General features: G+C 44.9%; 2 long non-coding RNA genes across 8 annotated transcripts in view; one reads left to right on the top strand and one right to left on the bottom strand.

The window, feature by feature from the left end:
* LOC146402365 (uncharacterized) overlaps positions 1 to 9,184 on the top strand; it is a 33,117-nt gene extending 23,933 nt beyond the window's left edge. For 4 of the 6 annotated variants that reach the window (XR_014806151.1, XR_014806153.1, XR_014806152.1 and 1 more), the window contains 2 exons: positions 4,878 to 5,003; positions 6,530 to 9,184. This is a non-coding gene — a long non-coding RNA (uncharacterized LOC146402365). Of the gene's footprint in view, positions 1 to 4,877; positions 5,048 to 6,529 lie in introns of all 6 variants that reach the window. The other 2 variants (XR_014806154.1, XR_014806156.1) reach the window with 1 other exon arrangement.
* A 12,102-nt stretch (positions 9,185 to 21,286) lies between these two features.
* Positions 21,287 to 26,831, bottom strand: LOC146402364 (uncharacterized). Of its 2 annotated transcripts, XR_014806179.1 has the most exons (3): positions 26,789 to 26,831; positions 23,808 to 26,516; positions 21,287 to 21,743 (listed from the first exon to the last, which is right to left on the bottom strand). It is a non-coding gene; the product is annotated as an uncharacterized LOC146402364 (long non-coding RNA). The 2 variants fall into 2 exon arrangements; XR_014806180.1 differs by lacking the exon at positions 21,287 to 21,743 and having other exon boundaries at positions 23,376 to 26,516.
* Positions 26,832 to 27,039: the final 208 nt, after the last annotated feature.

Raw genomic sequence — 27,039 nt, 5'->3', positions numbered from 1 at the left:
CTAGCCTGGGAACCTCCATATGCCGCGGGAGCGGCCCAAAGAAACAGCAAAAAAGACCAAATAAATAAATAAATAGAAATGAAAATTAAAAATTAAAAAAAAAGATCATCTCAACAGATACAGAAAAAGCATTAACACAATTCAATATCCATTTATGATAAAACTTCCCACCAAAGCAGGTATAGAGGGAACATATCTCAACATAGTAAAAGCCAATTATGACAAACCCACAGTCAACATAATACTCAACATAAAAAACGGAAAGCCTTCCAACTAAATTAAGGAACAAGACAAAGGTGCCTGCTCTCACTACTTCTATTTAACATGGCATTGGCCGCCCTAGCCCCAGCAATCAGACGAGGGAACAAAGATATTCAGATTGAAAGGGAGGAGGTAAAACTGTTAGTCATCGCTATTTGGAGATGACATGATACTCTTCATAGAGAACCCTAAAGACTCCATGCAAAAAAAAAAAAAAAAAAAAAAAAAAGAAAAGACTCCATGCAAAAACTATAAGAATAAATGAATTCAGCAGGGTAGATACAAGATTAATACACAGAAATCTGTTGCATTTCTTTACACTAACAACGAAATAACAGAAAGAGAGAAGTGTTTAAAAATCCTGTTTAAAATCACATAAAAAATACCTAGGAATAAACTTAACCAAGGAGGTGAAAGATCTACATGCTGAAAACTATACAACATTGATAAAGGAAATTGAAGACAATGCAAAGAAATGGAAAGATACCTCATGCTCTTAGACTGGAAGAATTAATATTGTTAAAATGTCCATAATACCCAAAACAATCTACAGATTTAATGTAATCTCTATCAAAATACCATAACATTTTTTGACAGAACTAGAACAAATAATCCTAAAATCTATATGGAAACAAGACCCAGAGTTGCCAAAGCAATCCTGAGGAAAAAGAACAAAGCTGGAGGCATAACCCTTCCAGTCTTCAGACTATACTACAAAGCTACAGTAATCAAAACAGCATTGGAATTGGCACAAAAACAGACATATAGATCAATGGAACAGAAGAGACAGCCCAGGAGTTCCCATTCCATGAGGATGTGGGTTTGATCCCTGGCCTTGCTCAGTGGGTTGGTGATCTGGCATTGCTGTGAGCTGTGGTGCAGGTTGCAGATGCAGCTTGGATCCCCGGTTGCTGTGGCTGTGGCATAAGCCAGCAGCTGCAGCTCCAATTTGACCCCTAGCCTGGGAATTTCCATATGCCATGGGTATGGTCCTAAAAAAAAAAAAAAAAAAAGCCCAGAAATAAACTGACACACCTACATATAAAACTGAATCACTCTGCTGTGTACCTAAACCTAACACAACATAGTAAATCAAGTATACTTTACTAATAAAATATGGAGAGAGAGCAGAGAATCAATGGCAAAGAAAGTGGGCTGAGGATTCCAGGAAGAGATGTGGCCATCTGGTCAGTGATGCAATGCTGCCCATCCCCCAACTAGACTGTCACTCCTCCAGGGCAGGGTCTTTGTCATCCCTGCCCTCCCCACTGAGAGCTTATTACAGCACCTACCCACGCCAAATATTCAAAAGTTAAAGGTCAGAGGCCAAGACTCCTCAGATATTTTTGAACACTGGGGAGGTCTATATAATACCTCCTCCCAGAACCTGTGAATATGCTTCCTTATATGACACAGGCAGTCTTTGCAGATGGGGTTCTTGAGATGGGGGACATTACTTGGGACTATCTGAGGGGCCTCAGGGAGGGAGGAATGACGGTCAAAGGCAGAGAAGGCAAAGTGACGGTGGAGGCAGAGACAGAAAAGAGGTTCAAAGATGCTACGCTGCTGGTTTTGAAAGGACCCTGAGTCGAGGAGCATAGAAAGGTGGCCTTGGGAAGTTGCCAAAGGGAGGAATGGATGCTCCCCTGGAGCCTCGAAGAAGAACCAACTCGGCTGCCATTCTGACTTTAGACTAGTCAGGCCGATGGGGGCAGGGGGGCATTGTTTGTTTGTTTTTAGGGCTGCCCCTGAGGCATGTGGATGTTTCCAGGCTAGGGGTTGAACTGGAGATTCAGATGCTGGCCTCCACCACAGCCACAGCAACGCAGGATCCAAGCTGCATCTGCGACCTACACCACAGCTCACGGCAATGCCTTATCCTAAACCCACTGAGCAGGGCCAGGGGTTGAACCCACATCTTTATGGATACTAGTCAGATTTGTTACCATTTTGAGCCACAATGGGAACTCTAAGACCAGTCAGACTGATTTTGGGCTTCTGACCTCCAGCACTACGAGAGAATAAATTTATGTAGTTTTAAGCCAAAAGAAACAAAGAGAAGATGTGGTATGTGTAGATATACAGACATAGATACACACATACAAATATATAATGGAATACTATTCAGCCATAAAAAAGTGACATTCTGCTATTTGCAGCAACATGGATGGGCTTGGAGGGTATTATGCTAAGGGAAACAAGTCTCATAAGAGAAGGACAAATACTATATAATATCACTTATAGGTGGAATCAAAAAATAAAACTAGGAGTTCCCGTCGTGGCGCAGTGGTTAACGAATCTGACTAGGAACCATGAGGTTGCGGGTTCGGTCCCTGCCCTTGCTCAGTGGGTTAACCATCCGGCGTTGCCGTGAGTTGTGGTGTAGGTTGCAGATGCGGCTCGGATCCCGCGTTGCTGTGGCTCTGGCGTAGGCCGGTGGCTACAGCTCCGATTGGACCCCTAGCCTGGGAACCTCCATATGCCGCGGGAGCGGCCCAAGAAATAGCAACAACAACAACAACAATAAAAAAACACAAAAGACAAAAAAATAATAAAAAAATAAAATTAGTGAATATAACAACAACAACAAAACCAGACTGACAGATAGAGAGAACAAACTAGTGGTTGCCAGTGGGGAGAGGGAAGGGGGAAGGGTCACGATAGGGGTAGGGGATTAAGAGGTACAAACCACTGTATGAAATAAGCTGTAAGGATATATTGTACAGCACAGGAAATATAGCCAATATTTTATTGTAACCATAAGGAAGGTGTGACCTTTAAATATTTGACTATGTTTTACACCTAAAACTTACTCACTGTGTAAATCCACTATACCTCCATAAAAATTTAAAAAAAGAAACTGAGAATGTGCTAGAGGCACACAATAAAACTCATTGTAAAACGAGAAAAAGAAACGTAAACAAACTTGAGGTTTCTTTTCCTTATTTCTCAAGTCCAGATAAACAAACACCCAGACGATGACCTCTCAGCGTCAAAATATTTCTGACTCAGAGGATACGCCTTATCTGGCGTGTTCTGGTGAAAGGAGATGACCATCGTCTCCTATAAAAAGCCTTGTCAGAGTTCCCGTTGTGGCTCAACAAGTTAAGAACCCGACACAGTATCCATGAGGACACAGGTTCGATCCCTGGCCTTCCTCAGTGGGTTAAGGACCCAGCATTGCCGTGAGTTGAGGTGTGGGTCGCAGATGCAGCTCGGATCCCGCATTGCTGTGGCTGTGGGGTGGGCTGGCAGCGGCAGCTCCGATTCAACCCCGAGCCTGGGAACCTCCATATACCACAGGTGTGGCCCTAAAAAGACAAAACCAAAAAACCTTATCAATCCCAACACACCATGCTGCCCATCATCCTGGGGGTGAAGAATTTAAGGCAATGCTGTGGTGTAGGTTGCAGACGCGGCTCGGATCCTGCGTTGCTGTGGCTCTGGCGTAGGCTGGTGGCTACAGCTCCGATTCGACCCCTAGCCTGGGAACCTCCATATGCCGCGGGAGCAGCCCAAGAAATAGCAACAACAACAACAACAACAACAAAAGAATTTAAGGCAATGTTCTCATCTGGTGGGAAGAACCCCCGTCATGACTGAGCTTCATCCCAATCTGGGAAAAAAAAAAATAAATAAGGTGCAGAACATTGTGTATTTCTAAAAAGAATACAAATAAAAACATTTACATGGTGTTTAATATGTGCCCGGCACTTCTCTAAGAGCTACATACACTTTAATTCATGTACTCATGACAACTCTGCAAGGTAAGACATTAACTATTTTTTTTTTCTTCTTAGGGCCACACCTGCAGCACATGGAAGTTCCCAGGCTAGGGGTCACATTGGAGCCACAGCTGCCGGCCTGCGCCACAGACACCGTGTCGCCAGACCCGAGGCACATCTGTGACCTAGGCTGCAGTGTGCAGCAACACTGGATACTTAACCCTCTGAGCAAGGCCAGGGATCCAACCTGCATCCTCACAGATACTATGTCGGGTTCTTAACCCACTGAGCCATAAGAGGAACACCGATATTAACTATTATTATCCCTGTTTCACGGATGAGGAGACAGAGGCCCAGACAGATGAATTGTTTGTCCAGGTTGCCCCGCTAGAATTTTTCTCTTAATCACGCTTGATCTGTATACATCTATCCATCCATCAATGCGTCTCAAATAAATTGCAGGCATTTTGACTCATTTTCTGATTTAGAGTTCTTGACATTCGTGCCTTCCCATAATTATTATCCTTGTGCTACCAAGAGCATTTTTTTTTTTGTCTTTTATCTCTTTAGGGCTGTACCCGCAGCATATGGAGGTTTCCAGGCTAAGGGTCGAATTGGAGATGCAGCTGCCAGACTACACCACAGCCACAGCAATGCGAGATCCAAGCCACACCTGCAACCTACACCACAGCTCACGGCAATGCCAGGTCCTTAACCCACTGAGGGAGGCCAGGGATCGAACCTGCATCCTCATGGATACTAATAGAGTTCGTTAACCACTGAGACACGACGAGAACTCTCCAAGAGCATTAGTGATGGAGCATTTGTTAGAAGAATGTCAGCTGTTGTCTCTGGATTTGCTTCTAAGCTCAGCTTTCTTCCTTTCATCAGGCATCAATGTCTGGTTTCCAGACCACAACCAGGAGTCATATCCATTCTTCAAATGGTTTGTAAAGAATGTGCGCTTAAACGAGGCAGGATGGCAGTGGTCGTCATATCACCCGGAACAATCACCAGGCAAGGACGACTGCGTTGTGACTGCTGTTTTGCAGAGAGCCCCTGTAAGACAGCCTCGATCATAGGATAAATCTGATTCTAGAGATGTTGAAATGTGCAAAAACAGAGCAGCTCAGAATTGATAAAATCACGTGGCTCCCATTGACTGAGCACTCACTGTATTTCAGATGAGGAAATGTCTCTGAGGCCCTCCCCTCTCTCTCTCAGTGCCCTGCCCGTTTAGTCTCTGCCCCGTGTCTACATTTCCATCTTCCTGCCTCAGTCACTTTCCCAGGGTGCCCGCCCCCTCCTTTCTCTCCACGTCCTGCTTCCTCTCGCCCCCCACCCCCCAAGTCTCTCCCATCTCTGCAGCTCAAGTTGAAGGTTCAGACTCTCCCGACTGTCCTCTCTCCTCCAAAAAAAAGTATTTTTTTTTTTCTTTCTAGGGCTGCACCTGCAGCACATGAAGGTTCCCAGGCTAGGGGTCGAATCGGAGCTGTAGCCGCCGGCCTACACCACAGCCACAGCCATGTAGGATCCGAGCCGCGTCTGCGACCTACACCACAGCTCATGGCAACACCAGATCCTTAACCCACTGATCAAGGTCAGGGATCGAACCTGCAACCTCATGGTTCCTAGTCGGATTCGTTTCTGCTGCACCACAATGGCAATTCCTCTCCTCAAAATTTTACAGAATGTTGAATTTGTCCTCCAGTTTCCTACCCCTATAGCAGCGGCAGCTGGAGGAAAGGCAGAGTGAGGCAAAGATTGAATTTCAAGTCACTCCCATTAATTTGCAGCATTTCTATATCTTTTGAGATGATCAGACATCCTTCCATGTTTAACCTGTACATGTACCTGGAAAGCACTGGCACACTTTCTAATGTCTAGATGATTCTCTATTTCTGAAAGCAATCCCCTCATTTTATTGTGAATTATTGTCGTAAAATGTTGCTAAGTTCAATTTGTTAATTTTTTTTGGCAATTTCTCTTCTGTTTATGAGTGCCACTGGCCTAGATTTTTATTCTATTGTATTGTTCTCGATTTGTCCAGAGAATTATGCCAACCATTAAAATGATTTGGGTAGTGTCATTGCTTTTTCTATTCTCTGGATCACTTTCTGTAATTTAGGAAGTTTTTCTTTGTATGATGAATTAGCTAATCGTCTGATGCCTTTTTTAAGGAGTGTAGTTTTTTGTTTTTGTTTTTGTTTTTTTTTTTTTTTTGTCTTTTTGCCTTTTCTAGGACCGATTCTGCGGCATATGGAGACTCCCAGGCTAGGGGTCGAATCGGAGCCATGGCCACCGGCCTACGCCAGAACCACAGCAACGCGGGATCCGAGCCGCATCTGCACCCTACACCACAGCTCAGGACAACGCCGGATCCTTAACCCACTGAGCAAGGGCAGGGATCAAACCCGCAACCTCATGGTTCCTAGTCGGATTCGTTAACCACTGTGCCACAAGGAGTGTAGATCTTGTTACTTCCTTTATATTTTGGTCATTTTTTGCTTATTGGTCTATTCAGATTTTCTGCCTTTTCACAGGTCCATCATTATTAATACTTCCATGGAGAAACCACGTTTTCATTTAAATTTAACTTGGCGTCTCAGCTGGTGTCCACGCGTGTTTACCGACCCGTCTGTGGACCTCAGAAGCCGCGGTCCCTGAGCCGAAGGCGGAGGAGCGCTGCCCACCCCGCCAGATGGAAAAGGGACCACACCATCGCTCAGCAGCATCACTCCTGTTATGTGCGAACGGCGCCACCTGGCGCTCAGTGTTGGTGGAGACCCTGGTGTTAGGCGACATGGCGACGATTCACTCTCCCAAACTCTGAGGGCATTTCTTGGGTTCGAGGTTTCTACAGGTACCCTCCACAGCCAGGGTCGCACTACCCGCTCACCGTTCCATCATCCCCACGGCTGCGCAGCCGGCAGATGAGAAGCCACTTCTTCCAAGGACAGACTCTCTGTTACATGTAAGGAATTGGTTGAATAAAGGTCTCACCCAACTCCCATTCCCACTATTTTTTTTTTTTTTACTGGAACATAGTGATTTAATATTTCTGTACATTATAAAATGATCACCATGATAAACCTAGTTACCACCTGTCACCAAAGTTATTACAATGTTTTGAACCATATTTCTCTATGCCGTACATTACAGCCCATGACTTATTTGGTAACGAAATTTCTACCTCTTAATCTCTCAAACGCACATGGAAGTTCCCAGGCTAGGGGTAAAGTTGGAGCTGCAGCTGCCGGCCCATGCCACAGCCACGTCAGATCTGAGCTGCATCTGTGACCTACACCCACAGCTTACGGCAACTCTGGATCCTTAACCCACTGAGCGAGGCCAGGGATCAAACCCACATCCTCATGGATACTTGTTGGGTTTGTTACTGCTGAGCCACGACAGGAACTCTTGGTATTCGTCTTTCTTGTCTAGCTAATTTCACTTAGCATAGTATCCTTTAGGTCCATCCATGTTGTTGCAAATGGCAGCATATCATCCTTTTATGGCTAATATGCCACTGTATTTGGGTAACACATCTTCTTAATCCTTTCATCTATTGGTGGAAACTTAAGTTGCTTCCACATCTTGGCTACTGTCAACATTGCTGCAATTAACATAGACGTGCACCTTGTTTGCAAATCAGTGTTTTTGTTTTCTTTGGGAAAAATACCAAATTCCACTTCCTTGGTGGATCCTGTGGCTAGGGTGGGGGCAGGTAACCTCAGTAAGACTACGCTGGTCACACATTGGGCAGCTGCTCCTATCCTGGCCCGTCACTCTGCCCTGGAGCCCCCTGAGGTCAGCATCTGCAGCTTTACCGCTTTGTTTACAGCTCTGCAGAGTTAGGTGTTCAGAGAACTTTCTCTTTTTCATCCAGGTTTAGCAGCTAAGCATTTCCTCCTGACACTTTCATTTATTAATTATTGAAGGGTTGTTACTGTTCCTTCTTCCAGAAGCTAGACAAGAGGTCCCCGATTGAGCTGATTTTTGCAAAGAATCATGAAATGAGAACTCATTCTCACAGCCACTTCCAAGGAAGGGTGAGCAGGCTCCCAAGCTCTCATTTCACTCTCTTGAGGAAACAGTCATTCCGTGCCAATAAAGCAGCACTTTTCAAAAAACCTTATGGTGTTTTTAGAGCATTTTAGGTTTAAAGATAAATAAGATAACCCAGAACTCCCCTGTATTTCACCCTCCCCCTAAAAAATCTCTCCTACTATCTTGTGTTCGTGGGGGACACTTGCTACAACTGATGACATAATATCGGTGTGTTGTTTCTAAAAGTCCATAGTTCACCTTAGGATTGATTCTTTGTGTTGTACAGTCTATGGGTTTCAACAAACATGTAATGTGCCCACAAGTTTGCTTTCACTGCCCCGAACATCCCTCGTGGGCCACGTATTCACCCCTCCCTCTCCCCCCGCCACCACTCATCCTTTCACTGTCTCTAGAGTTTTGCCTTTTCCAGAATGTTATATACTTGGCATCATTCAATACGTATTCTTCACCAACTGGCTTCTTTCCCTAAGCTATAGGCATTTAAGATTTCCCTGTGTCTTTTTTTTTTTTTTTTCCCCTTTGTCTCGTTTGTCATTTTAGGGCCTCTCCCGCGGAGTATGGAGGTTCCCAGGCTAGGGGTCCAATTGGAGCTGTAGCTGCTGGCCTACACCAGAGCCACAGCCACGCGGGATCCGAGCTGCGTCTGTGACCTACACCCCAGCTCACAGCAACACCGGATCCTTAACCCACTGAGCCAGGCCAGGGATTGAACTCGCAGCCTCATGGTTCCTAGTCGGTTTCGTTTCTGCTGCACCACGACGGGAACTCCTCCCTGTGTCTTTTCAAGGCCTGATAACTCATGGCCCTGATAACTTTTTTTAATCATTGAATAATATTCCATTGTAGGGAGGTGCTACAGTTTATTCATTCATTCATCTACGGAAGGACATTGTGGTTGCTTCCGGTTTGGGGCATATGAATAAAGCTGCTATAAACATTCATGTGCAGTTTTTTGCATGGACATAAAACTTTCCATTGGGATAAATACCCAGGAGTTCAATTTCTGGATTATATACTATGTTTGACTTTGTCAGAAACTGCCAAAATGTCCTCCAAAGTGGCTATACCATTTTGCATTCCCATTTTGCATCCCCAGTAATGAATAAAAGTTCCTCCTTGTGTTCCAAGTCCTCGCTAGCATTTCGCTTTGTCAGGGTCTCTGTTCAGTCACTCTAATAGGGTCATAGTGGTATCTCACTGGTACTGTCATTTGCAGGTGCCTAGTGGTATATGATGATGAGCATTTTCCTACATTTATTTGCTATCTGTATTTCTTTGGTGAGGTGTCCAGATATTCCGGCCATTGTTTATTTATTTTCATATGTCTTTTTAGGGCTGTACCCACAGCATATGGAAGTTCCCAGGCTAGGGGTCAAATTGGAGCTGCACCTGCTGGGTTATACCACAGCAACACAGGATCCAAGCCAACTCTGCAACCTACACCACAGCTCACGGCAACTCCAGATCTTAACCCATCGAGTGGGGCCTGGGATCAAACCCATGTCCTCATGGATGCTAGTTGGGTTCATTAACCGCTGAGCCACAACGGGACCTCCTAAATGGGTTATTTTCTTATTGCTGAGTTTTCAGAGTTCGGGGGGATCAAGATGGTGTAATTAAGAGGATGTGGAGCTCCCCTCCCCTCCACGCAAGTAAGATAAAAAAAAAAAAAATACATCTGCATGTGGAACAACGCTCACCAAAAACTAACTGTAAACTGGCAGAAGTCCTATCCAACCACGGCTGCAAGAAGGCTTCCTATGTAACTGGGTAGGACAGGAAGAAAAGCATCGGGTTGGGACCTGTGCCCCTGCGAGGGGATTAAAGGAAGAGGGAGCTCACACTGCCAGCTACTCACCCTGGGGAGTGTGTGGGTCGAGGCACAGAGTGGGCACGTCCTGGTCCTGGGAACCTGTGTGGAGGAAACAAGCCCCTTTGGCTGCTTGGAGCATTTCCAGGGCAGATACAAAAGGCCGGGGAAGCCTTGAATCCACTTGTGAGGAGTGTGCAGGTGCTGGCCTGCCACCAGACAGGGTGGAAGAGGTCTGCCCTCGTGGCTGCCCCCTTGCCATGTTCCCAGCCTGATCTGAGCAAACAAACCCCAGCCCCACTCAGTCCATGCCACAGATTTGCACTAGACCTAAGACAGCCAGGTCTTCAGGAAAGACTTGGTGTAGAGATGCAGAGGTGACCCTGGGGCCTGGAGAGGGGTTGAGGGGGAACACGGGCCATTGTTGGCACTCAAACAGCACCAGAGAAGCAGCCCAGACCTCTTGATGGCAGTGCAGCCACTGGAACTCCGGTATCACCATGCCATGATCCCACTGCCAGCTGGTTGGATGCTCCAGGCCCCCCGCCCTTGCACTAGAGCTGGGACAACTACTACAGGGGAGAAGATGCAAACTTGGGCTACACAGGCCTCACACTGGACCTCTAGGTCCACAGTCCCCACTTACTTCAACACACCCCGCCACTGGGGCGAAGGCCCAAATGTGGGGGGCAGAACACACTTAAAGGGAACAGAGCCAGCTGGAGCCTGACCCTCAGGGCTCCCGCTCCAGCAGCACAGGAGCAGACGCCACCTCAGAGATCAGCCACATCATGGAGCAGATGGGAAGCTCTGCCTCACATCCTGCATAGACTCTGGCTTCTCCCACACCAGCCATGCTTCTGTCAAGGTGACAGTGGCCAGCACACCATGAAGCGGGGCTTGGCTGAGATCCACACCAAATCCAGATCCAGCCCTTTACAAAGACACGGGGCGGGGGGGAGGGGGCACATGCAGTCTACACGGGACACTCCCACATAAAAACATCCCTTTAAGACCTCAATAGACAACTGTTTCACCTGAATTCATGGACAGAGCAAAGTTGAGTCAAATGAAAAGGCAGAACTACCCTCAGCTGAAAAAGAAAAAAAAAAAAAACCTGAAAAAATAGCAGAACAGAGATAATCAGTCCACCCGACAATGAATTCAAAAAGTTGGTAATAAAAATGAATTAAGAGAAGAGAACCAGGAGTTCCCGTCATGGTTCAGCAGAAACAAAACTGACTAGTGTCCATGAGGACGCAGGTTTGACCCCTGGCCTCGCTCAGTGGGTTAGGGAGCTGCGATATAGGTCGAAGCTTGGATCTGGCGTTGCTGTGGCTGTGGCATAGGCCAATGGCTACAGCTCGGTTCGACCCCTAGCCTGGGAACCTCCATATGCCACGGGTACAGCCCTAGAAAGACAAAAAAAAAAAAAAAGAGAGAGAGAGAGAGAGAAGAAAACCAATCTAAGCACAGATCATATTAACAAGGAACTAGAAACTATAAAGAAAACCCAATCAAAATAGTTTCACTTTCTGAGGTAAAAAAAAAAAAACAAAAAAAAAAAACAAAAAACACTCTAGAAGCAGGGAAGAGCAGGCTAAATGACACAGAAGAATGCATAAGTGATCAGGAAGGTAGAACAATGGAAATCACTCAGAACAAGTGAACAGAAGCAAATGGAAAAAACCAGAAGCAACATGAGATCTAAGAGACAATACTTTTTGTTATTTCTATTTTTTTAATATTTTTTAATATTTTTTTATGGCTTGCATAAGTGATCTTCAAGTCATACTGTGTATTTTCCTTCTCTGTTGGGATTTTCTCTTTCCTGTTGATTCAGGTCACAGATGCAGCTCAGATGTGGAGTGGCTGTGGCATGGGCTGGCAGCTTTAGCTCCAATTTGACCCCAAGCCTGGGAACTTCCATATGCCACAGATGCGGCCCTAAAATAAGTTTTTTTAAAAGGCTAGAGAAGGGGTAAGATGGTGGAGTAGAAGGATCTTGAGCTCATCTCCTCTCATGAATACTCTAAAATCATTACTATCTGCTGAAGATCAATAAAAAGAATGAGATCCTACTGAAAAAAAGATATTCTACATCCAAAGACATAAAGAAGACATCACAAGATGGTAGGAGGGTGCATTCGCAATATAATAAAATCCTGTACATCCCCAGATGGGTGACCCACAAAGATAATTCTATCACAGAAGTTCTCCCATATGAGTTAGAGTTCTGAGCCCCAAGTCAGGCTCCCCAGCCTGGGAGTCTGGCATTGAGAAGAGGAGCTCCTAGAGCATTTGGCTTTGAAGGCCAGTGGAGGTTTTTTGCAGGATCTCCACAGGACTCGGGGAAACAGAGACTCCATTCTTGGACGGTGCACATAAGACCTCGTGCACATGCAGATCCGAAAGCAGGACTTCATAGGAGCCTGGGCCAGACCCACTGGTCTTGGAGGGTCCCCTGAGGAGGCAGAGGGTGGCTGTGACTCACTCTGGGGACAAGGACATTAGTGGTGGAGGTATCATGAAGCATTCATGGGCATGAGTGCTCCCGGAAGCTGACACTTTGGCACCAAGACCTGGCCCTACCCAAGAGCCTGTAGGCTCCAGTGCAGGATGCCACAGGCCAAACAACCAACAAGGCAGGAATATAGCCTTACCCACCAGCAGGCAGGCTGCCTAAAGACTTCCTGAGCCCACAGCTGCTTCTAGACACACCCTTTGACACAGCCCTGCCCACTAGAGGGCCAAGACCCAGCTCAACCCACCAGCAGTCAGGCCTTTGCCCCTCCCACCAGGAATCCTGCACAATCCTCCAGACTAGCCTCACCCTCCAGAAGCAAGGATACTACAAATCCCACAGCTTTCAGAACTGAGTAAGCAAACAGGTCAGAACCTACTCTGGGACCAGCTGGTCCTTGGCCCTTGGGTGATGAGAGAGTACTGCTGGGACACATGACATCCCCCACAGAGGGCCACTTCTCCAAGGTCAAGAAACATAATTAACCTTTCCCATAGATAAAAATACAAATAGAAATTTAGACAATATGAGATGGCAGAGAAATATGTTCCAGATGAAGGAACAAGATAAAACACCAGAACAAGTAAGTAGACATAAGCAATGTACCTGAGAAAAAGTTCAGAGTAAAGATCATATAGGCGACCCAAGAACTCAGGAAAGGAACAGATGCACAGAGTGAGATGTTACAAGAAGTTTTAACAAATAGTTAGAAAATAAAGAACCACTAGAGTTGAAGAATACAATGACTAAAATGAAAAAATACACTAGAAGGAATCAACACCAGAATAAATGAGGCAGATGAATAGATAAGTGAGGCGTTTCCATGGGGCTCAGCAGGTTAAGGATCTAGCATTGTCACTGCACTTGCTCAGGTTGTTGCTGTGGCACAGATTTGATCCCTGGCCCAGGAACTTACCACATGCTGGGCATGGACCAAAAAAAAAAAAAGCCAAAAGACAGAATGGTAGAAATTACTGCTGTAGAATATAAGAAAGAAAAAAGAATGAAAAGAAATGAGGACAGTGTAATGAAACCTCTGGGACAACTTCAAATGCGCTAACATTCACATTATAGGTGTCCCAGAAGAAGAAAGAGGGAAAGGTCTCAAGAAAATATTTGAAGTGAAAATAGCTGAAAATTTCCCTAACATGGGAAAGGAAATAATCACCCATGTCCAGGAAGCACAGAGGGTCCTATACGAGACTACACAGTCCTACACTGTTCCCAAGGAGGAACACATCGAGACACACAGTCATCAAAGTGACAAAAATTAAAAGATAAAGAGAAAATACTTAAAGTGACAAGAGAAAAGCAACACATAACATACAAGGGAGTCCCCATAACATCATCAGATGATTTTTCAGCAGAAATTCTGCAGGCCAGAAGGGCATGGCACAATATTTTAAATATAGTGTGATGAAAGGCAAACCCTGCAACCATGAATACTCTCCCCAACAAGGCGCTCATTCAGATTCAACAAATCAAAAGCTTTCCAGGTAAGCAAAAGCTAAAAGAATTCATCATCACAAAACCAGCTTTGCAACAAAAGCTAAAGGAACTTCTCTAGGCAGAAAAGCCCGCACATAGAAGCAAGAAAATTATGAGAAAGCTCATTGGTAAAGGCAAACATTCAATAAAGTCAGGCAATCATCTACACAAATATGGTATCAAAACTGGTAGGAGGAGAGTACAAATGCAGGATATTTGAAATGCATTTGAAATTAGAAGACCAGCAACTAAAACAATTACATATATACATAGACTGCTGTATCAAAACCTCAGGTAACTACAAACCAACAATCAATATAGAAATGTACACAAAAAAAGAAAAAGGAATCCAAACCCTAAAGATGGTCATCAGATCACAAGAGAACAGAAGAGTAAAGGAGGAAAAAAGACCTACAAAAACAAATCCAAAATAATTAACAAAATGGCGATAAGAACATACATCTCCATAATTACCTTAAACATAAAGAAGCTAAACCCTCTAACCAAAAGGCAGAGGCTGACTGAATGAATACAAAAATAAGACCCATATATAAGCTGTCTACAAGAGACTCTCTTCAGATCCAGAGATACATACAGACTGAAAGTGAAGGAATGGAAAAAAGTACCCCATGGAAGTGGAAATCAAAAGAAAGTTGGAGTAGAAATACTCATAGCAGAAAAAAATAAATTTTAAAATAAAACTGTTACAAGAGATTAAAAAAAAAAAGATGACGACATCACAGGAGTTCCATCATGGTGCAGGGGAAACAAATCCAACTAGGAACCATGAGGTTGTGAGTTCAATCCTTGGCCTCGCTCAGTGGGTTAAGGATCTGGCATTGCTGTGGCTGTGGTGTAGGCTGGAAGCTGTAGGTCCAATTGGACCCCTAGCCTGGGAAACTCCTTATACCATGGGTGCAGCCTTAAAAAGCAACAATAACAGCAAAAAAACACTACGTAATAACCAAGGGATAAATCCAAGAAGATACAACTGTGCATAAATATATATGCACCCAACATAGGAGCAGCTTAATATATAAGGCAAATATTGACAGACATAAAAAGAGAAATTGACAGTAACACAATAACAGGAGACCTTAACACCCACATCAGTGGACAAATTATCCAGACAGAAAATCAATAGGAAAACACAGGCCTTAAATGACACATTAGACCAGATGGATTTAATTGATATTTACAGAGCATTTCATCCAAAAGCAGAATATACCTTCTTCTCAAGTGCACATAGACTATTCTCCAGGATAGATCATATCTTGGGCCACAAATCGATTCTCAGTAAACTTAAGAAAACTGAAATCATATCAAACATTTATTTCTGACAACAATTTAAGTCTAGAAATTAATTACAAGAAAAACACTGCAAAAAACATAAATACATAGAGGCTAAACGATATGCTACTAATCAACCAATGGCTCACTGAAGAAGTCAAAAATACCTAGAAACAGTGAAAATTAAAACATGACAGTCCAAAATCTATGGGATGAAGCAAAAGCAGTTCCAAGAGGGAAGTTTACAGTGATATAAGCTTACCTCGGGAAACAAAAGAAATCTCAAACAACCTAACTTTACACCTAAAGCAACCACACAAGTAATAAAACCCAAATTTAGTAGAAGGAAAAAAAATCATAAAGATCAGAGAAGAAATAGATAAAATAGAGACTAAGGAAATAGAAAATATGAATGAAAATAAAAGCTTGCTCTTCAAAAAGATAGAGTTGACAAACCTTTAGCCAGGTTCATCAAGAGAAAAAGGAAGAGGGACCAAATCAAAATTAGAAGTGAGGCGTTCCCGTCGTGGCGCAGTGGTTAACGAATCCGACTAGGAACCATGGGGTTGTGGGTTCGATCCCTGCCCTTGCTCAGTGGGTTAAGGATCGGCGTTGCTGTGAGCTGTGGTGTAGGTCGCAGACACAGCTCAGATCCCGCGTTGCTGTGGCTCTAGCATAGGCCGGTGGCTACTGCTCCGATTCGACCCCTAGCCTGGGAACCTCCATATGCCGTGGGAGCGGCCCAAGAAATAGCAACAACAGCAACAACAACAAAAAGACAAAAGACAAAAAAAAAAAAAAAACCTTAGGAATAAACCTAAAAAATGAAAGACCAAAGAGATGAAAGATTTATATCCTGAGAACTATAAAACTGAGGTGATTCAGTTTTTTTTTCTCTTTTTAGGGCCACACCCATGGCACATGGAGGTTCCCAGGCTAGGGCTCAAATCGGAGCTGTAGCCACTGGCCCACGCCACAGCCACAGCAACGTGGGATCAGAGCCGCGTCTGCAACCTATACCACAGCTCACAGCAACACCGGATCCTTAACCCACTGAGCAAGGCCAGGGATTGAACCTGCATCCTCATGGTTACTGGTCAGATTTGTTTCCGCTGAGCCATGACGGGAACTCTGAAGATGATTCAAAAGAAATGGAAAGCCAACCCATGTTTTTGGATTGGAAGAATTAATATAGTTAAAATAGGTATATTACACAAAGCAATCTACAGATTGAATGTGATCCCTATCAAATTACCCATTTTTCACAGAACTAGAATAATCCTAAAATGTACATGCAACTACGAAAGAACCAGAATTGCTGAAGCAATCATAGAGAAAAAAAAAGCTGGAGGCATAACCCTTCCAGACTTCAGACAAAGCTATGTTAATCAAAACAGCATGGTATTGGCCCAGAAACAGACACAGTTCAATGGAACAGAATAGAGACCCCAGAAATAAAACCACACCCCTACAGACAACCAATCTTCGACAAAGGAGGCATGAATATTCAATGGAGAAAAGACAGTCCCTTCAACAGTGGTGCTGGGAAAGCTGGACAGTCAGGTGCAAACCAATGAAGTTAGAACACTCCCTCATGCTTCGCACAAAAGAAACTCAAAAATGGCTTAAAGACTTAAATATAAAACATGACACCATAAAAATCCTAGAAGAGGACATTGCCAAAACATTCTTGGATGTAAATCGTGGCAATGTGTTCTTAGCTCAGTCTCTTAAGGCAAAAGAAATAAAAACAAAAATACACAACCGGGACCTCATCAAATCATAAGCTTTTGCACAGCCAAGAAAACCATAAACAAAAAGACAATCTACGGAGTTCCCGTCGTGGCTCAGTGGTTAACGAATCCGACTAGGAACCATGAGGTTGTGGGTTTGATCCCTGGCCTTGCTCAGTGGGTTAAGGATCTGGCGTTGCCATGAGCTGTGGTGTAGGTCGCAGACACGGCTCGAATCCCGCGTTGCTGTGGCTGTGGTATAGGCTGGTGGCTACAGCTCCAATTTGACCCCTAGCCTGGGAACCTCCATATGCCACGAAAGCAGCCCAAGAAATGGCAAAAAGACAAAAAAAAAAAAAAAAAGACAATCTACAGAATGGGAGAAAATATTTACAACTGAAGAGGGCTTAATTTCCAAATTATTCAAATGGCTCATTCAGCTCTACATCAACAAAAAATAAAAAATGGGCAAAAGACCTAAAGAGACATTTCTCCAAAGAAGACACACACATGGCCAACAGGCACATGGAAAGGTGTTCCACATCACAAATTATTAAAGGAACGCACCTCAAATACTTTGAGATGTTGTAATGGGGGCGGGCGGGCAGCTGTTAGTGCGCAGCCCTTAGAAGTCCTGCTCCCCTAGCAGTCCCCGGGCAGGGTCCTCTCGGCAGAGAGAAGACGTGAGATGCGGATCCTGGCCTTCTTCCAGTGCCCTCCGAGCCCTCTGACCTTGGGCCTTTGGGTGAGCTGGGGGCCCAGGGACAGGCTGAGGGCTGTGTCCTGAGAGTTCCAGAACCCTAGCCGCCCGCCCCGCCCAGGCTCCGCCTCTGGACCTAATGGCAGTGGCACCTGCTTTGGTCGCAGGCCACAGGCCCAGCCACTGTGTGTTGGTGTGGGGAGCTGCCATCACAAAACAACAAAGGAGACTTTCCTGCTGGACAGAAACAAAAGGCCTCCCACATATATTCGTGCCATCAAGAGTGAAGCACCTCAGTTCTATTTGATTTTAACCTTTTCCCTTGATGGCTAATCTGTAGTCCATGAAACAAAAAGGTGGCTGTCACTGAGCTGGCCTCTTAATCACTCTCTGACTCTGTGTGAATTGTGTCCTGCCCCCGGATTCCTTTTTCCTTTCATTTCCTGAAGGATTCTGCCTTTCAGAGAAGGTTACAGAGGCATAAGCCCAGAGACATCAGACCTGTGACTATTTGGAAGCTTTGCAAAGGAAGAAGCAATGCAAGGCTGATACAACTTGGATCTAAACCCCCAGCCCCAGACGGCGGGCGAGCCCTGTCTATACCACCTCCTCCTTCTCCCCAGGAGGTGGGGGGGCGGGTGTGTGTGGGGACAGTCACCATCCTTGAGGCACTAGCCTGCTGTGCTCCTCTCTTGGCCTGGCCATTAAAGCTACTTTTCCTGCTTCCTCCAACTCTGCCTCTGCGTTTCTATTTAGCATCGGTGCACAGAGAGGCAGCCGACATTTCAGCCACAGAGCCCGAGCGCTGGCTGGGTCCTGGGGACCCTGCTCCCTCAGGAGTGATGGCTGGGCAAGATCTAGGGACCTGACCTGGAGGACTCCACCAGCCGAGATCTGCCTCTTCAGCCAGGCCTGGGCACTGGCAGGAGCACCAGGACTGGGTTCTGGACTAACGCCTGCCCCAAGGCAGGGGACCCCCCCCCAAAAAAAAACCTTAGCCAAGGCCTAGGCCATGGAGTGGGGTAGCCGATGCTTGGGATCTTGAATAAGTAAAATGAGGGGTAATGATGGCGCTTTGCTTATGGGATTCGTTAAATGTTAAATCCACAAGGAGGCATGGAGGTGTTATTTACACCTTTAGATAAAAAGTGGCAGGGAGTTCCCATCGTGGCACAGTTGTTAACGAATCTGACTAGGAACCATGAGGTTGCAGGTTCCATCCCTGGCCTTGCTCAGTGGGTTAACGATCCGGCGTTGCCGTGAGCTGTGGTGTAGGTTGCAGGCACGGCTCAGATCCCGCCTTGCTGTGGCTGTGCTCCGATTCGACCCCTAGCCTGGGAACCTCCATATGCCTAAGTATGTTCCTAAAAAGACAAAAAAATTTAAAAAAAAAACCCACCCTGCTCATTATCAGACTATCAAAGGACTTAAGAGGCTACAATAAAGAAACCTTGCTTACCTTTGTTTATAGAACTGCATCTCAAACTTCACCTCCGAAGTCCCATTTACAAGGCCTAATATTTTGGGAGGTGAAAACCCACACTGGAAACGCTACCATAACAAAAAATAATAATAACCATGGCAGACACCTAGCCATGTTGAGAAAGGAAACACATGGCGTATTTCTCTGCAATCAATTACTTGGCCCTCCTACGTAGGGCTCACTCTTTTCTATAAAATTATCTGGCCCAGTTTGGTTTTTGGTTTTTTTTTTTTTTTTTGGTCCTCCCCTGAGGCATGCAGAATTTCCAGGACCAGGGATCAAACCTGTGTCACGGCAGCAACCCAAGCCACAGCACTGACAATGTAGGACCCTTAACACACAGAGCTATCAGGGAACTCCCTGGCCCATTTTTTTTTAATATATGCACATACTATGATGTATTTAAACCTTATTTTCCAGTCTTTAACAACCTTTCACTCTTTCAGATATACCTCAGGGGATACCCTTGTCTGTGATCACTGGGTTGTGTGAGTTGGAATTTCTTTACATCTGTACACGTGGAAGTAGAATTGCTCCTACATTGTCTATTCCCTTTTTTTTTTTTTTCTTTTTAGGGCCGCACCCATGGCATATGGAGGTTCCCGGCCTAGGGGTCGAATCAGAAATGTAGCTGCCCGCCTACACCACAGCCACAGCAATGCCAAATCTGAGCTGTGTCTGACCTAAACCACAGCTCACAGCAACGCTGGATCCTTAACCCACTGAGCGAGGCCAGGGATCGAACCCATGTCTTCATGGATACTAGCCAGGTTCATTACCTCTGAGCCACAATGGGAACTCCTATTATATTATTCTTTATATATGCTATATATTGCTAAATTGATTATAGGGTACATAACACTTCCAGTTCTACTAGATATTGCCCAATTGTTCTCTCAGACTCCTACCAAGCTGAGTATTCCTATAGCCCCATATTAGACATTAGACATGTTTTAATCAACATTTTCATAAATTTCAATTTCAGCTGAGCATTTTTACAAACATGTTTCTTGGCCAAGAAATTTTGACTTTCTTATTCCTTTCTCCACTATTTTTTTTTTCTTTGGCTGTGCCATGGCATGTGGAAGTTCCCCAGTCAGGGATCAAACCCAAGCCACAGCCACAGCCCAAGTTGCTGCAGTGACAGTGCTGGGTTGTTAACCTGCTGTGCCACAAGGAATTCCTGCCCTGTTTTTTGTCTCTAATAGACTTGAATGTCATTCTGGATACTTCATTTATTATACAGATGCAATTATTTTCTCCTACATTAAATAAAGCATGAGTTGTCTGTCTACCAAACACTGTGTTTATGACACAAATTCTTGGGGTAAAAGTTATATGAATATAAATTTTATTTTCCACCATTGGTTTTTATTACTTTATTTTCTTATTGCAATAGATAGGCTCTTCAGGACAAGGCTGAATATTATTGTGACAGTGGCCAATTTCTCTGAATTTCCTGGAAATTTCCCAACATTCTATAATGTGCACTCTACTTGGAGATTATCTTTGTCACCTCTAAATAATTTCCTTCAATATAGGCAGGGGACCAGAGGATACCCACTTTGCTGGCTAGTGACTGCTGAGTTTTGTCCGTGGTCATTTTGTTACCTGTTGGTATAGCCTTGTGTTTTTAACCTTAGATTTATTGAGGTGTTGATTTTGTTTTTACTGGTTTCTTGAACTATAAACAATTCTGGTATATACTATGATTTTTGTTATACTGCTGAAGTCCATGTGGCAATATCTCATTTAGAAGTTTTCTATCTATTCACATGTGAGGCAGTATCATAGTTTCCTTATGCTTTTATTGATAAGATTTTAGACTTGTAATTAAAAAATAAGTTTTTTGTTCGTTAAAAACTATCATTATGATATATGTTTATATTTTGATCTTGTATTCGATATCGTTGCTATAAATCACTTAGTTCTAGAAAGGTTTTTTTTGTCTTTTGTCCTTTTAGGGTCACACCTGCGGCATATGGAGGTTCCCAGGCTAGGGGTCGAATTGGAGCTGTAGCCACTGGCCTACGCCAGAGCCACAGCAACGCGGGATCCGAGCCGCGTCTGCAACCTACACCCCAGCTCATGGCAACACCGGATCCCCAACCCACTGAGCAAGGGCAGGGATCGAACCCGCAACCTCATGGTTCCTAGTCAGATTCATTTCCACTGCATCACGACGGGAACACCTAGAAGGGTTTGTTTTTGGGTTTTTTTTTTTTAATCTTCTTATAGACTAGAGTTTTCTATAAATACAATAAAAACGTGTGTTAACAGTTCCTTTTTCATTTTCGTTTCCTTTTATGTCCTTCATTTGCCTTATTGCACAGGCTAGCACAGTGTTAAAGAAGTGCTCAGAAGAGCCCTTGGTTCAATCCCTGGTCTGGGAACTATGATCCCACCTCAAGTCCCTGCAAGCTGCAGCCAAAAATCAAGGGAAAAAACATCTGTTGCATTTCCATACACTAATAAACTATCAGAAAGGGAAATTTTTAAAATCCTGGGCGTTCTCGTCAAGGCACAGCAGAAACGAATCCAACTAGGAACCATGAGGTTGCGGGTTTGATCCCTGGCCTCGCTCAGTGGGTTAAGGATCCGGCGTTGCCGTGAGCTCTGGCATAGGCCAGCAGCTGTGCCTCTGATTAGACCCCTAGCCTGGGAACATCCATATGCCGCAGGTGCAGCCCTTAAAAAAAAAAAAAAAAAGACAACCTACTGAATGCGAAAAAGTTTTGAAAAAGTTTTGCAAATGATGTGATTGATAAGGGGTTAATATCCAAAACATATACAACTCATTATCAAAAGAAACAAATGATACAATTTTACCATGGGCAGAAAGAGCTGAGTACCCAGCTTTTCCAAAGACGGCATACAGATGGCCATCAGACACATGAAAACATGCTCACCATTACTAACAATCAAAGAAATTAAGTAAAAAGCCACAAGAAGATATCACCTCACACCTGTCAGAATGGCTACCATTGAAAGGTCTACAAGGAGTTCCCACTGTGGCTCAGCAGGTTAAGAACCTTACTAGTATCCGTGAGGATGTGGGTTCTATCCCTGGCCTAGCTCAGAGGGTTAAGGACCCGGCATTGCCGCAAGCCTCGACATAGGTTGCTGATGTGGCTCAGATTTGGGGCAGCTGCAGCTCCGATTCCACCTCTACCCCAGAACTTCCATATGCTGCAGGTGCTGCCCTAAGAAGTAAAAGGGGTCTGCACATAACAAATGCTGGAGAGGACAGAGAAAAAGGGAACCCTAGTACGTCGTCAGTGGGATTTCAATTGGTGCAGCCCATATGCCAAACAGTATGGAGGAGCCACAAAAATGAAAACTACAACTTCCATATGATCCAGCAATTCCACTGCTAGGTATTTTTCTGAAGAAAACAAAAACACCTCAAAAAATATGTGCACCCTTATGTTTGTGGCAGCATTATTTACAACAGATATGGAAGCAACCTAAGTGCTCATCAATATTTGAGGGAATAAAGATTTTATATACACATGCGAGTACATATAATAACATGTATTGGAATATAACTCAAGTATAAAAAAAAAGTGAAAAGTTGCCATTTATGACAACATGGATGGACCTGGGGTTAACATGCTAAGTGAAGTAAGTCAGAAAGAAATACCCTATGATTTCACTTATATGTAAGAATCTAAAAAGTATGTGACTAAACATAAAATAGGGAGTTCCCGTCGTGGCGCAGCAGAAACGAATCCCACTAGGAATCATGAGGTTGTGGGTTCAATCCCTGCCCCTGCTCAGTGGGTTAAGGATCTGGTGTTGCTGTGAGCTGTGGTGCAGGCCACAGATGCGGCTCAGATCTGGCGTGGCTCTGGCGTAGGCCGGTGGCTACAGCTCGAATTTGCGCCCTAGCCTGGGAACCTCCATATGCCGTGGGTGCGGCCTTAAAAATACAAAAGATGAAAAAAAAAAAAGAAACAGACAGAGGACAAGCAGGTGGTTGCTAGAGGGGAAGGTGGTGGGAGGTGAGTGGAACAGGTGAGGGCGATTAAGAGGTACAATCTTCCAGTTGCAAAATGAATTAGCCACAGGGATGCAATGCACAGCATAGAGAATATAGCCAACAATATTTAATAACTTAGGTGACAGAGAGTACCTAGATTTGTCATGCTGATCATTTTGTAGTGTATTAAACATCGAATCACTCTGTTGCATACCTGAAACTAATAATATTCTAAGCCAATTATACTTCGTCTAAAAATTAAAAATTTTAAATGTTAAAACGATGGTTGTTTATCAAAATGCAAATTAAAATCACAATAAGCAATTATGTCATCACCACTGGAATGGTTAGAAGACTAGCAACAACAACTATTAACAAGAATGTGGAGCAACTGCAACTTCCATATACTGCTGATGCCAGTATAAAACTGGTGCAACTCTTTTTTGTTTTTTGCCTTTTTAGGGCCGCACCCTCAGCATATGGAGATTCCCAGGCTAGGGGTGGAATCGGAGCTGTAGCTGCCAGCCTATACCACAGCCACAGCAACGTGGGATCCAAGCCACGACTGCAACCTACACCTCAGCTCATGGCAACGCCGGATCCTTAACCCACGGAGCGAGGCCAGGGATCAAACCCGCAACCTCATGGTTCCTAGTCGGATTCGTTAACCACTGCGCCACGATGGGAACTCCAGCAACTCTTAAAAAGCCATTTGGCAGTTCCTATCAATTTAAGCATACCTCTACCCTATGATCTAACAACTTTTGCTCCTGTAAGCAGGATCCTGTGAAGCCTTTCCAGAGTGGACCCCACTCATGCCCTCCATGTGCCTTTTTATCTATAGAAAAACTTCAGTCCAAGAATCGATTTAATCAGAGAAGTGAGAAAATACAGAGAAAAAGTAAAACAGTCAAGCAAGACAGAAGGACAATAGTTTCGATTCAGCAAAATCAAGGGCCTTTACCTAGCTCTCCTTTAAAGACTATTGATAATATGCTGAGCCACGTCCTTGCAGCCGATTTGCAGGTGCCGAAGCCCCCACCAGGTGGAAGAAGTCAACTGGATGCTGCCCACAAGCAAGTAGACCCCAGACTGGCTGGAACCAGAAAGTTGATGATGCCGACTCCCAATTACATAACCACCCAACAATCAGAACAATGTCCAGGAGCTGACCACGCCCTGCTCCTTGAAAGCCAAGACTCCTCATTACCCGCTCCAAGGTGAGGGCACAGTCCTTGAGGCACTCGCCTGCTGTGCTCCCCTCGTTGCCTGGCAATTAAAGCTAATTTTTCTGTTTCCTCCAATCCTGCCCTCCGAGTTTCCATTTAGCATCAGAGCCAGATGATATTTCGGCAACACTCCTGGGTATTGATGCAGGAGAGTTAAGCACATACACCTACAGAAAACTTGTGCAAGAATGTTTATAACATGAGTTCCCAACATGGCACAGTGGAAACAAATCCGACTAGGAACCATGAGGTTGTGGGTTCGATCCCTGGCCTCACCCAGTGGATTAAGGATCCAGCGTTGCTGTGGATCTGGCGTAGATGGGTGACTGCAGCTCCGATTTGACCCCTAGCCTGGGAACCTCCATATGCCAAAGGTGTGGCCCTGAAAAAGACAAAAAAAAAGAATGTTTATAACAATGTTATATATAACATCTCAATACAAAGACTACAACCTCCTAAGTTCCTCAAAAAGCTAAAGAGTTGCCATATGTTCCAGCAATCCCACTCCTTGGCATATATCTGGACAAAACTATAATAGGAAAAAATACGTGCGCCCCTATGTGCACCGCAGTCCTCCAATTAGGTCTCAGTCTTTTTAGTGAACCTATGACTTGGGCTGTAAACTTCAAGCATTTCTCCGATTCCCTGCCCTCCTTTAGGCTGGACAAGATGGCATTTCCCGTCTCCCATCCGGCTAGAGTCAGCTGAGGTTGACTGTTTTCCTTCCTCCAGGCTGACGAGGCTCTGATGATACTGTAGCAAGTTAGGCTCTGGTTAGGAAGTCTGCCCTGGGGGCAGGCCTGATTAAGAACAGAGTAGGAGTTGCCATCATGGCTCAGCAAAATGAATCCAAGTAGTATCCATGCAGATGCCGGTTCAATACCAGGCCTTGCTCAGTGGGTTAAGGATCCGGTGTTGCCATGAGCTGTGGTGTAGGTCACAGACACGGCTAGGATCTGATGTTGCTGTGGCTGTTGTGTAGGCTGGAGACTACAGCTCCGATTCAACCCCTACCTAGGAACCTCCATACGCCACAGGTTCGGCCCTAAAAAGCAAAAAAAAAAAAAGAAAGAAAAAAGAACGAAGTGCTTGGTTTCCATTGTGGCTGATCAGGTTAAGAACCTGACATAAAATCTGTGAGGACAGAGGTTCAATCCCTGGTCTTGCTCAATGGATTAAGGATCTGGCATTGCTGCAAGCTTCGGTGTAGGCACAGATATGGCTCAGATCTGGTGTTGCTGTGACCGTGGTGTAGCTCTCATTCTTCCTGGACAAGGCTAGCCCCCACCCACTGCCTCCCCCATAGGTGGGAGAAAACCACAATTGAAGATGGGGGCGGGGGGGGGCTGTGTGTTTGAGTTCATGGAGAACCAGGAACAAGAGTTATTAAGTATGAAACTGAGCAGGATCCTGCAGGGCCTTCTCAGGGAGAGGGTCCCCCACCGTGTCCCCTGTCTCTTATTTGGAGAAAAGCGTTCGCCTCCCACGTCTCTTCCCCCCTCTCCTCCCCATTCCCCCTTCCAAATAGCAAATATAATCAGCGAATTGAGAAAATGCAGAAACAAAAACAAAGCAAAATAATAATAGCATACTCATAAAACAAAGTCAAAGTCCTTTAGTTCCTCAAGGGCTAGAAATAATATCCTGAGCCACATACCTGAGTTGTTTTGCAAATACTAAAACCCCCACCAGGTGAAGGACCTTAACTGCATGCCGACCACAAGCACGTGGACCTCAGACTGGTTGGAACAAGGAGATTGATGATGTTAACGCCTGAAATACCACACATGAACCCAGCAGAAGCATGTCCACAAGCTGATCAGACCCCGCATCAATGCTCTCTCTGAAATGCTGTCTTTAAAAACCTTTCCCTGAAAGCCATCAGGGAATTCAGGTCTTTTAAGCATAAGCTGTGCATCCTCCTTGCCTGGTCCCATGTTGCAAAAAACGCTGTGCTTTGCTTCACCACAACCCACCGTCAATAGATTAGCTTTGCTGTGCAGGGAACGAGCAGACCCAAGTTGGGTTCAGGAATAAGTACAATGCATAAAATTCTGTACACATGAGACGACACATGCTGTACAGCAGCCATACATACACAATGAAACAAGCTTTTTTCAACATAATTATTTGCAAAGAAGGTGGAGTACTTGCCTCATCTGGTTGCTTGGCCTTTGCCTTCAGCTCTCAGCAAGACCCTGGCCTCAGGAAACTCCGAGCCTAAAAAAACAAAACCATTCGTAAGTCGCAGAAAATACCTGGCTAAGTCAATAACTGCTATAAAAAAAATGGACTCCCAGTGCCATCTGTGGACCAGTACCGTCGGCACTACCCCAGGGATGGTTCTAAATAGAGAATCTCAGGCCCGCGGAATCCCCACAGCCACGAAATCCAAAGCTGCAGTTTAGACAGGTCCCCAGGAAACTGAAAAGGACATGAACGTTTAACAAGCACCCTCAACGAGAGCCACACAAGATAAACCCTGTCTGTACCCTAAAGCAGCCCCGCGGCTCTCGCCTTCGCCGGCGCTCCTCCAACCTCCGCCCTGGGAGTAGGGTTAAAACCTCTCCCTCCACCTGCGGTGCATCCGAGAGGCTTCCCGCCCCCTCTTTATGCAAATCCCCACGCTCCCCGGACCTTCACACCCTGCACGCTCCCCGCTGCCTCACAGATTTTCCCCGCACCCCAAAGGGAGTTGAATTCAGGTGGGGGATGAGGTTCTCCCTCCAGCCGCTCCCCTCAA

Source organism: Sus scrofa, chromosome 6, assembly GCF_054392235.1.
Source record: "Sus scrofa isolate SSC_HxYL_T2T_F1_AM1 chromosome 6, Sscrofa_HxYL_maternal_Yorkshire_Landrace_v2.0, whole genome shotgun sequence".
Classification (NCBI taxonomy): domain Eukaryota; kingdom Metazoa; phylum Chordata; class Mammalia; order Artiodactyla; family Suidae; genus Sus; species Sus scrofa.
The sequence above is the reverse complement of the archived record's forward strand: the minus strand, read 5'-3'. Positions and strand labels throughout refer to the sequence as shown.